This window comes from Melospiza georgiana, chromosome 6 (genome assembly GCF_028018845.1).
Source record: "Melospiza georgiana isolate bMelGeo1 chromosome 6, bMelGeo1.pri, whole genome shotgun sequence".
In the NCBI taxonomy this organism is placed as follows: Eukaryota; Metazoa; Chordata; class Aves; order Passeriformes; family Passerellidae; genus Melospiza; species Melospiza georgiana.
The window spans coordinates 36,660,720-36,673,605 of NC_080435.1; positions in this window are offsets into that span (position 1 = coordinate 36,660,720).

Here is a 12,886-nt window from a genome sequence, read left to right on the forward strand (position 1 = left end):
CTATTCCTTTATGTCTAGAAAAGGCTATAAAAAAAACCAACAAAAAAACCCAACACCTGTAATGCTAAAAGACTCAGGCTTTTGTCTGTTTCTAATATTACTTTTCTGCCTAATTGCCATCACTGCCACGTACATTAGGCCCTTTTTCAGCAGGGTTAAAACAGGGCCAGTGATGAATGGAAAACTGATTGTACTGCTGTCAAACTTGAATGTGAGGCTTATTCTGGAGATAGAAGTATGAGGAAAAGGACAGAGAATTGCACTTCATTAAAGCTCTACCAAGCTGATTGGAGTGGAGGAGGTAATTGAGATTTAAAGTGGCATTCCCATCACACTGTCCCTTTTTCAACTTAACAACTGTCATTCAAGCCACATAGGGCAACAATTGGCCAGATTTCCCAGCTCTTCTGAGTAATAAAACAGACACTCACCTTCTGGCTATTCGTTTTACTTACTTTGTTCTAATTTCCAATTCATGTGTCATTAGTGAACGAAGATTGACAAGAAATAGCTTTGACCTCACAGATTTGACCTTCAACCTCAGAGACCCAACTCTAGACTGAACATAGGTTGGAATATGCTAAGAAACACCTTTCCTTTGCACGAGAATGAATGGCAGTTTTTTTCATCATTGTACCACCCCCTGCTTGCCACTACATTTAGACTATGAGACATGTCAACTGCCTGTCACAATTACAATAGACACAGCAAATCAGAATTTTACCCAAATCCAAGGGGAACTTCCTGAACAAAGAGTAAATTTTACTGCACAGATTTTGGAGACCTCCAATTTGTGCAAGCATAATGAATGCAGCCAACAGACAAATAGGTAGTTGTTAATTATCCCAGCAATTTCTTTTTTTAATGCGCTAAAAACACAGAGTGTTAAGCCTTCATATCTTACACTGTTACCTGATGATCTCATCCCATTTGAAAAGATGGTAATCTGAAGGAAGGCATTATTATTGTAAGTGCTCATGACAGTAAGTTGCATCGGAATAATCCTTATTTTTTCATAATTTATACAGTGTGTCAGAAAAAAACCAGATTCTACTGCATCTTTCACAGTGGACTAAGTTGTCTACCTGTATAATAGTCCTTTTGGAGTAACTTAATCTTTTTTATTTTCTTCATGCAATTATCCCAAAGCTTGTATATACTAATTTAGTGTCATATTACTTATCAGAGCATTTTGTGGATGAATAATAACCACAGGGCAAGACCTATGACCTTAATAAGAACCTTCAACGAATTTTAGAGCAATTTGTGCTGTTTGCGTAGGGGTCTTTTAAAGCTCTACTGTTCTGAGCAGAAACTTGATCCCTATTGTACTTAGAACATTGTTTTTGTTCCCTCATATTTAGTGAATAAATATTTGGATGGTCCCAGTATTAAGCACCAATAAACACAATAATTGAATACAGCAATTCATTGTTGTCAGGTGTTTAAGAAGTTGATTGGGGTTGTTTTGTTTTGTTTCGTTTTCTAAGATGAAATATTTTGAAAACACAGGCAGGCTTCCTTAATGCATAGACTTTCACTTTACCAAGATGTGAAGTCATTACTCTTTTCCTTTTCCCCCTATGTGATAGTAATTTTTCTGTGCATAAAAGCCCCAACATGGACAAGTTACTGCATTGACTTCAGTCTAATGGGAGACACAGTCGTTTTGTTTTCTTCTAGAATATTTTTTCTTATATTATAAAATGTATTTGCATAGCTTATTGTGTTGCTCTGTGTTTTCTGAACTCCCCATTCATACTGCTGAAGAAAATAAGAATAAAATGTACTCTATTTTCTAACAGAAGGAGCTATAAACTTTTGTGAAGTCTAACAGTTGTCAGCATGTCATTTATAAATACTGTTACAATCCTCTACCTTCCTAAAATTTAAATACAATTCAAAGAACTGGCTTCTATTGAAAGGCTGCTATTAGCATATAAATACAACAGAATTATTTTGGAGTAGTACACATATCCCAAGCATGACATGGTAAAGAATTTACTCATAATTATAAAACCCATGAACTCTATTGAGTGTATAATACTGGTCTTTGTTGAAACCCTGTTACAATTGTGCGAGAAACACACTTTTGTGTTGATGAATATAAATTACTTTACATCATTCAGCTTTGTTTGTCAACTTAATTATTACACTGTTAAAATATTGCTTTGCATTAGTCAGAACAGAACATTTTCCTTTTATATAGTTTCCTTTTCCCAGGGGTAAATTTTAATGCCCTGAAAGGCCATCAGAGGTCAGGACTTCTTGACTATATCTCAACAGTGCATTTCTGGTCATCAAAAGAAATAAGCCTCTGACCACTGGTAGCTGCTGTAGGGGTTTCTTTTATCCTGCACCTGTGACAATTACCCTGTGTTAGTGAAGCTAACAGGAGTCAGGTTGTAGGTTAAGGGTCAGGGCACTGTCAAGAGGAAGTTAGTCTTCAGTCCACTAAATCTGTTATCATTTTCATCTAATGTGACATCCATCTGTCAATCAGGGAATTTAGGTGATTGTCTTATTCTAAGTGCTGCACTTTATGCCTCAACCAGCTCACATTTTACTGCTTTTCCAATAATTACATTTTTCTACCTCTGAAAACCCATCTGCAAAATAAACAGGGAGAATCTTACTCAATCATTTGAAGATCCAGGCTCTTTATTCTAAAAGCTGTTTCACTTACAAAATTAAGTGATTCCTCTGCAAAGTTTTATATTCATTTAATTTTCATCCTTATGGCTTTTTAACACAGAAAAAGAATAAAGCCCCTCTAACTACATGGATATCAAAATAAGTTTGCATGTAAAATTGCCTAATGCATACTAATCAAAAGTCCATATGCCTCATACCCTTCTCAGAAACACCTTACTTCTCAAACACCAAAAAAAAAATGTACTATAGGCGTGAATGATAAGAATAAGTATTTACAATGGACTTCTGAGGAATTACAAGATAGTATATAGCTAAATTGACTACAAATAAGATAATATTTTGAGTATCTCCCAATACAGAACCACAGAATGAAGTTTCAAACTCTAAATTCCAGTTCAGTGCTGGGCAATTTCAAGTACATGCCATCCAGATACTGAAGCACAGAGCTAAATAGAAAGGAATAAAAAACCTAGGTGTAAAGGTAAATGCTCTACTGAATATGAGTGAGATTGCTCCTACACCTCAATTGAGACTTACTTTTAATTGCTCTGATGAACAAGAACCTAAATACTTTGCCAAGCATAAAAATCATGGTGTGGTTGTATGATGCATTTGAGCCAATCTAACAGCTTGTTACCACTGAAAAGGATAGTAATGTTCCCCCTATTTCCTCCCCCTGCCTTCCCACCCCAGATTAGTTTTCTGCTGGGTTAGCAAATTTAATTGCCTCACCAAGTGGTTAGGCAAGCATGCAAGCCAGTGTAGGGACAGTGACAAGAGTATGCGGCTGGAGCGAGTGTTATTGGCACGCCATTACATGGATCCGGTCACATAATTAAACTGTAGTTTCTCCTTTCACTTCTGCAGAAATTTCCCTTATTAAAAATTACACCTAACCAATTAACAGTTATTATCAACAAACTCTCTAGGACCTAAGCTGGAACAATTTAACAGACAGCAAAGTTGCTACATATGAGGTACTCTAAAAGATTCTAGAACAGAACCTGTCCCCATATTACAGCAATATTAATATTGACATTAACAGCATTTCAGGATATTTTATTAGCAGTGCTTGGAAGGAGACTAGGGTTCTCTTTTGTGTATTAGGGATGGAAAAATCAAGGTCTTGACAGGGGGAAAAATGCCATATAGAAATGTAAAAGTACTATACTATTACATCCATTACAAGACTCTATGCTCTAGGCTGTAACATTCTTCCTATCAAACTTATGGGCTTGTCTAAATATTAATAATGTCAGATGTTTAATTGCTCCAGAGCAGGCTGGGTTCCTCTCAGCACACATGCATTCTTGTGTTCTTCTACTCTTATCAGCATGATTTCCTAGTCTGCCCTTACTCTGTGAGCTCTGTCTTGAAGAGTTTGTCTCCAGCTACTCAAGGTTCTCCTTTTTTTTGTAGGATTTACTGTATATTTTCCACCTAATTTCTCCAGAGATGAGTTAGATATACTTCCCTTCCTGCAACAACCCCATCTTTTAACTCTTCCTGACTTCGGGCTTTTTTACCAACACTTTTCAATTGATTCTGTAAGTGTTTTTTGATCAACTTATTTTTATGAAAACTTGCTTCACCCAGCCATTTTATTCTTTTTCTTAACTGCAGAAACCAATGACTACAGAAGTCAATGACTGTAGGGGGATACAGTATGGGTAAATGAAGGTGGTATAGAACGTAATCTAATCCCCTGAAGAGTTGCAGCTGAACCAATTACTAAAGAATAGGAGCAGGCCTGATGTTAGCAGGCCACAACTGTAGCCAATAAGAAGAGTGTTATAAAAGAGTGGATTGGGGGGGGCCTTGAGTCAGCTGGCTACTGCAAGGATAAGGAAGAGTCAGTGCCTAGAGGAGCTGCCTATGAGAAACATCCAGGCGGTATGAAACTGCCAGTGTGGAACCCTTGCAGTGTGGTGGCAGTGGAGCTTTTGCACTATGGTGACAACAAATGACTGTAGAATCCATTGCAGAGTATTGAACTCTTCATGCAAGAGAGCAGTTGTGCAAAGAGATGTAGTTAATTTTAATATCTTGTCCTGACCCTGTGGTCAGGTTCTTGCTGGGTTGTGTACATAGATGTGGAAGTGGAGAAGCACTTCCTCTTTTCTCATTATAGCTGCAATTGTGAAAATATTTTAAGGTAATTGATAGTTGTCAACACACATGTCTGTGTGGCTTGAGGATGGTCTACCACAGTCCAGTCATCTTCTCACTTCAGAATACTACACACGCTCATAACTCCTAGATAGATTGAGTTAACCACATAGTAACGATACAGATTATCCTTGATATTTGACATGCTGATATGGGATTTATGGATGAATCATGATGGAATTATAGGTACCTTTTAGTACATTAAAATATATGTTGTATAACTGTGGTAGCATTTTTTAGAAATAACTACAGGTAGCAGATTCCATAGTCAAGGCAATAGGAAGAACTATCCAAGAAATATGTTATTTCATAGTATGTTAACTTGTTTGTTGATAGTTAAATTCAATGGAATATATCAGAATAAATAGGTCAAAATAAGGGAATTTCTTATGCAAAAAAATATACTGGTAATAATATGAATCATCCTTATTGACACTGTATCCTGTTTACAGAAAAGCATTTTACAGTTTTGGTAGTAGCCTGATATGTCTTATATGCTACATGTACTACATATGTGCAAAGAGCACCCATGTATGTTTGGATGTTACTAATTTTCCATTAAATTTCCAGAAAATCTCTTACTTGATATCTTTGAAATACCATTTTGACATCTGCTCTCTCTACACCTCTTTAGTATTTATGAATAAATTAAAACCGCACCCATTTGCCTTGCTGTAGCTCTTTTGTAATGAGTAAATTTCATAGAGAAACCATTAAGGCTGAGCAAATCCAATTAGGCAAAAAAAGTTTCCCATGCTGAGGCAGTAACAGAGTATATCAAAGAGCAAATCATATGAATGATTGTGATTTTCTTGGTTTTGATTACCTGTAATTTAAGTTGAGTTAAAATACATTTGACCTTTCAAATAGCAAGGAGAAAGGGCAAGAATTACAAAGAAAGCTGCATTGGTTTCCATGCTCAAGTTCTGAATATTCACAGGAAAAACCTTGAAATATTTTCAAGGTTTAAGTAAGGAAATGGTGCCTATTAAAGGAAATTATGCAATTTACAGTAAGTAGAAACAATGCATTCTCCAAGGTATCTTCTTCAATTTAGTCAACAACTGGAATAGGACAGACTAAAACAAGTTTTCAGAAGTCATTTATAGACTTGTTAAGTCCAGGTTGTTCATAATCTCTCAGAAGTTACATTATAGATTATAAAGAAAAACAGAGGGAAATAAAGACTTCTTAAAATATGCAAAGGCATGTTTGTATTTTCTACTATTTATTTAAGCAACCTATGGAGGATGCAATTGTACAATTCTCTGATTTAGTCTAAGGAATAGAACAGAACAGTGTGTTTCTGTTGGAAGAGTCCTCCAGTGATCATCCAGCCCAACTGCCTGACCAACTCAGCGCTATTATTAAGGGCATTGTCCACATGCCATTTCAGCTCTGACAGGGCCTCTTGAACACAGGGGCATTGATCGCCTCTCTAGGAAGCCTTTTCCAGTGCTTGACCACTCTCTTGGTGAAGAAATGCTTCCTAATGAATTTCCCCTGGCACAGCTTTGAACCATTTCCACACATCCTGTTCCTGGGTATCAGTGAGTAGAACTCAGCTCCTGGTGTTCCCTTCCTCTCCGCAAGAAGCTGAGAGAGCAATGAGGTCTCTCCTCACAGGCTCCTTTTCTCCAAATCAGACAAGCCCAAAGCCTTCAGCTGCTCCTCTAGCACACGGCTTCCAGACCTTTCACCAGCTCTGATGACTTCCTCTTCTGTTTTAAGACGTGAGAATTTCTATACAAGAGAATAATCACAACAACCGTGTTAGAGTGATTCTGTCTGGATTCCAGATGCCCACCAAATGTGCTCTATCACCCCCTTCCTCAGCTGGACATGGAAAAGCACATATAAGGGAAGGCTCCTTCTTTGAGACAAGGGCTGGGAGAGGTTGCTCAACCATTACCACCATGGCAAAACAGGCTCAGATTGGGAAAATTATTTTAATTTATTACCAACCAGAGTAGGCAATATGACAGTAGGATAACCACAAATAAAACTAATTCTTAAAACACTTTCTCTCTGCCCTTCCCTTCTTCCTGGTGTCAACCTCACTCCCAATTTTCTCTGCTTTCTCCTGCCCAGTGGTGCAGAGACAAAAGGGAATGAGGGTTTTGGTCACTTCATCAAGTGTTGTCTCTGCCACTCCTTTTTCTTCAGATTCCTCACACTCTGCCCCTGCTCCTGCATGGGATTCCTGCCATGGAGCACTGTCCTCCATTAACTTCTCCAATAAGAATCCTTCCCACAGACTACAGTTCTTCACAAGCTGCTCCAGGGTGGGTCCCTTCCATGTAGTCCAGTCCTTCAGGCTGAACTACAGCCTGTAGTTCAGGCTGCTCTGGTGTGGGTCCCCCACAGGGTCACAAGTCCTGCCAGCAAACCTGCTCCAATATGGGATCACAGGTCCTGCAGGATTTTGCTCCTCCTTGGGCTTCCCATGGGGTCACAGCCTTCTCCAAGCATTTCCACACGCTCTGCCACCAAAACTTTGCCACAAGAAAACACCCTAACAAAGAAAAAACACTGATCCTCTAACATAAATATTGTTTCTGTTTGTAGTTTCAAGGTAACAACAGGCTTTCTAATAATTTCTTACATAATTTTTAATGGATTTAACTTTAATAAAAGAGCCTGGTGTTCCGTAGGCTGGTTCAAATGTGTGACTAGTTTTGAAAGAATGGTTTGAAATAGTTCATTCAAATTATCTTAACTTTCTGAACATCATATTAATTGGCTACTGAAGCATAATAGCTTATGAATTATTGTTATTATTATTATACAAATAGAATGAACATTCTACTATATATAGATTGCAGAAAAGAGGGTCTGTGCTAGATCTTAGTGGCAGTGAAGTCATGAAGATAAATTTTGTCAGTGATACCTTAAGATGAGAAAGTGAAGAAGCACCCAACTAATATGAGACCAGCTCAACTTTGGCACTTTGAGACTGCATATAGATCTAAGGATTCCTATGGCTTGACAGAAAGTTATACAGCCTGGTCTTATGTCCAGAAGAAAAAAAAGATCTAGACATTATGCATTACGTTTCATGTCCATATTTTGGTTGTCATATAAGGAATAACTAAAATAGCATTGATTTGTCTTTTTGTTAGGTCTTTACTACCACCTGACACAATTATATAGGAAGACATTAGGGTCTTCTGATATCTGTTGTATTTGTGCAATTAAATGAGGAATATCTGTCTGCATTTAGCCTCCAGAAACTTTGGGACCTCTGCATTTCCAAGTGGCTGTTAGTTTAACACATTGGCTTTCAAAATTGTGACTACCTGGGATTTGCAGAATCTGTCATAGGTTCTGTATTAATAGGTTAAAAAATAAGGTTTTAGTGTACAAATTCTTCATGGAAATGGTCTGTGACAATTCTACCCTTATACAAGAACTGCCCTCACTTTCTTTGATGTTTTTTACTGTTAGCCATTATTTCAAAGTCTTCTAAGGTAGAGACCCTCTTATTTCTTTATTAATAATGCATTACCTAGAGTAATTAACTAGGCATCAATAACAAGAAGGGAAAGTTATAGTTTTCTCTGGCATAAAAAGATACTATTTATTCTCATATGTTTGGTCAGAGAGAGTAAAATTTACATATGATAATATTAGTGTACACTTTAATGACTAACTTCACAACAAGTAGAAGAAGGTTAGATTTCTAAGAAGTAAGGCTAAGTAGTCAGAAAACAGTAGAAATTGCAACCAGGCTTTGAAATAGCTGAATCTTCAATGTTTTGTGATTAGGTTCCCATCAGCCCAGCAGAAAAGCATCAAATTAGATGGAAATAGGATATGCTATCAGCTGCAAGTTGTCATCTTTTTATTAGCTCTGCAAAAACCAATCAGTCACATCAAGAGTGTAACTATAAAAAAATATAAATCCTTTTTTTGTTAGAAAGAAAACCCTTCTTAATGAATCTACATATGCCCTTCAGTAAGCTGTAGATGTTGTTGCCAGTAGCATGCCATTCTTTATTTTTTCCAAGTTTCCCTAAAGTAGCAGACTGTCAGGTATGTGAGATTGGAAACAGAAGTCCTCAATTTACTCACTGAATTGTTGCACTATATGTCTGATTTCCCTATCCAATTATGATTGTATGCTAGAGGCAAGCGAGGGTAAGACACATTTTTCCTATTAGAAATCTGTGTTGAGACTACAAGCAATTACAACAGTCATTATCTACTGTAATGATATCTTTTTAATTTTGCAAACACCCAGCCATTAAAACAGGACTGAAACAAAAAGTACTTATTTTACATATGTCTGCTAATGGTTGTCCAGGGCTAAAAACCTTGAGGGAAAGATTTTAAAATAACACAAGAATTAAAGGGTTTCAATTACTTGAAATATTCATATCTAAGAAATTAACTCCCACTGCAAACGAGGAGGAATGTAGGCTGCTCCAACATAGCTTGGGCAGTTTAGAGCTTTGAGTCACAAGGCGGCTAAACTTACAAGGGAAGACCTAGACAATCATAACTCATAAGTCATATTATGATAATTCCCTCTTATTTGAGTCCTAGTGGGAGGAAAAGTACGTTGCACTTCTGTGGCTGTCTCCTTGCCAGTATGACTTCTTACAGTGGAAGCAAGTTATAGTGACTAAAGATCCATCTTGTTAATTTGGAGTGGACATTAGTGTCCAAAAACTTCTCTGGTATCAAAGAGATAGATTTCTTTTCACTTCCATTTGACCACGTTCAATGCACATTTTATGCCAGCCATTTAGGTTTTTCTGTAATCAGTGGAGAATAAAATTATTCCAAAGAATAATTCATTCATCTGGCTTAGATCCTGCATGAGGAAAGAATGAATTGTACTCTAGAGATTTGTAGCCCTGCATTTCTGTAGAGGGAGTGCTGACAAATTGCTTAGACAGTTTAAAGTTAAGTGAGATGAATCCTGCCCATCACTCCTGACACATACCCTCGAAAGATAAATTTCAGCTCCTTGAAATCAGTAGGATTCAAGCCATCTAAATAATTTTTAGAATTTTTATCATTCATCTGAAAATCTACTAGCTCTTCATTTGTATGAAGAATCACACTTTTTTATCTCACAAAACACTGGGAATTTAAATGCAGTAAACACAGTAAAGCAGACTAATCATTGCAATTGAGGTCAGATAACTTGTGTAAATTCTTAATCAGTGGCACTTGCAAGAAATAAAAAGAACCCCTATATCTTTAGGCAATTAACGAATAACAGAAGTAAGTTGGTTTTTCTTGGGTGCTTCATAAATAAAACCTCTATGCATTTAAAATATTTGATCCCCTTCAGGTCTGAGTAACAGTTCTTTTCATCTGTGGTGAGGAGGATGTGTTAATGCAGCCTTTGAGCCTTTGTGATTATCCTCTAATGATGACTTAGCTATGACTCATGAGTGAAGGCATTTGTGCATAGATGATAGATATATATTAAACATTTACTTCTAGACAGTGTGCTACTTCTCATTATTAAATCAATGCTGGAAAATTGACTTATGAGTGCACTGGCAGAAATAATTCCCACCTATAAAAAGATGTCACTGAGGAGGAAAAGTTCCTATTAAATCAAAATTTCCTCTGTTGTCCCAGTTACTTTTGCTGAGAAGTGAAAGTCAATGTCATCTTCATCCAGGGAAATTGGGTTTTTGACTGTAATACTGAAAAGAATACATAAAATATGCATGGTAGTCAGGAAAACTCATTTCTCAGGAAAAATGTCACTCTCCAGTCACATGGTCAATGCTTGGGTGCTAAGCTTTGCATCCATTTTCTTCTTTCCCTTTTTATTCATTTACTCCTCCATTAATTAGCATGGTCAATGGAATCCTAGTCCTTTTTATTTTTTAAGGACACATAAAACTTCTATAGGCTGGCCAAGCACTGGAATAAAAGTAGATTAGGAACTCCAACCTGGGTCCTCTGTATACCAGTTGGATTGACTGACATGAAGGTTATCAGCTATTCCCTCTCTTCCTTCTCATAAGGAAAGTTCTGATTTGTTCCTATGGCATGAGAAGCAAGGTAGCTGAAATCTTGTAAAATTTTATGGGACAGAGAAAATGTTGTGTCTAATTTTAACACTGATTAATTCTCTCCATTAAATATTAAGTGTTTTTTTTTTCATTCAATAACTTTCAAACCATTATCACAAACTTATCCTTATAAACAGAAAAATATTTGAAAAAAAAATCCCGTACTTTCTGTAGCCATTTGTGGCATGTTATTTTCATGTGTTGGATCAAGATTATTGTTCATTAGGGAAGAGAAATGTTAATTTGAAATCTGTCTGCTCCAGAGCAACAGTGTCTCTAGGAGACACCTGCAAAGTCCTTCAAACCTTATTCCATAATATGTCCCAGTTTTGTTCTGAATGTAGATATGAATATACCCTGGGTATTATTTACTGAATGAAGCTCTACTCTCATTACATGTCATTTGAACTACATTTATTCAAAAGAGGACCAGTAAATTTCCTACACAAAAGAATACACCTCCATATTTCAAGCTTTCATAAATTTAACTTTAGATATAAAGTAGAAAATAGAGTTCCTATTTGAAATAAATCGACTATTGTTAGTTAAAAAAAAAAAAAAACAACATTTATCCTTTCATACTGTCCTTCTTTATCTTGGTTGATTTCTTTTTTTAAGTTCTGTACATCCTCTTCATAATCCTACTGGAATTCCACTGCTACTGCATTTATAGCCACAGCACACTTGCAGAATTCCAAAAGGTCTATTTTCTTCCATTTAATGTAGCAAAAAGAAATCTTGCCTGAATATAAAACATATCTGTTTTGATTATGCAAACTGTTGTGTGTAATTTTGCATCTTCTTTTTATATCATGTCCATTGAATCCATTTTAAAGGGAAATCATTTTCTAGACTAAAATGTTATCCTAAGAGCAGCTCCACTTTTGCTGACATGATTATGATTAGGAAATGTAGATCACTGCATATGAATACATTTGAAAAGAATTTTTCATATCTAAACTCTACAAGAGAACAAAATAGACCACAAATAAATAATCAAGCAGCTTTTATAAGTTTAAAAATAAGTCGTGTATTTCAAAACTTACAAAAAAGTAACCAGTTTGATCTGAACAAAAATGTATCCAATTTATAGCAGAGAGAATCCAGCAACATCATTTTTAATTGGGTAGTAGAAGTGTTGAGGTGACAGGGCTGAGAACAGGTAAATCATCTAGGAATAGAAATGCTCTAAGACAGAGAGCCAGCTGGTGTAGTGCTTCCTTTGTGTCAGTGATCCATGTTGCATTCTGTAATAGGAACTGTTCAGACAGTCTGTTGCACAGCTGTTCTTCCTTAGAAACAAACAGCCAGGTCTGTTAGTGGTATCACTCTGCAGGTATTATAATGACAGTAGGGCTTTTTGGTTTGGGTTATTTTATTTTATTTGAAAGTGGTATTCATCTTTTTGAGGAGTAGCTTTACAAGGAAATAAAGTTTATGACACCATTCAGGCTGGATTAATTACTTATAGTATGTCTGTAGAAAGAAAAGGTTGGAGGATGTCTATTTTTTGGAAGTATTTTTAAATGTTGTTATGATTTGGGTATATAGGAGGATTTTTGGTGGTAAATATTATCTAATATTAGAAATAATGCTAACGCGCCTGCACTTTGATGACTTTCTCTGGAGTTTCATTTGCAATGCCCGGATATTTTTCCTTCTCCATCACTTACTGCTTCAATGGTGTAAAGAGATAGAGAAATCCCAAGACATCTTTTAATGTTTTTCAAGATTACCAAGTGTATCCTGAAGAAGAAGATATTCTTAGGGTAACTTTATTCTCTGACTCTTCCTATGCCCAAGACTGATCTGGATCATGGACTGCCAGTTATTAAGGCAGGTTTAGTCCAGCAGTCCAAATATTTTTAAGAAAATTGGCAATGCTTTACACTCTAAAGACTGTGAAGTTATTTTCCTCCAAAGCATAGAATCAAATCATAAAGAATCATAAATATTTTTAAAGTCACAAATGAACTGTGTCACACCACTAATTAGCTGATTATTTTAAAAACAAACAC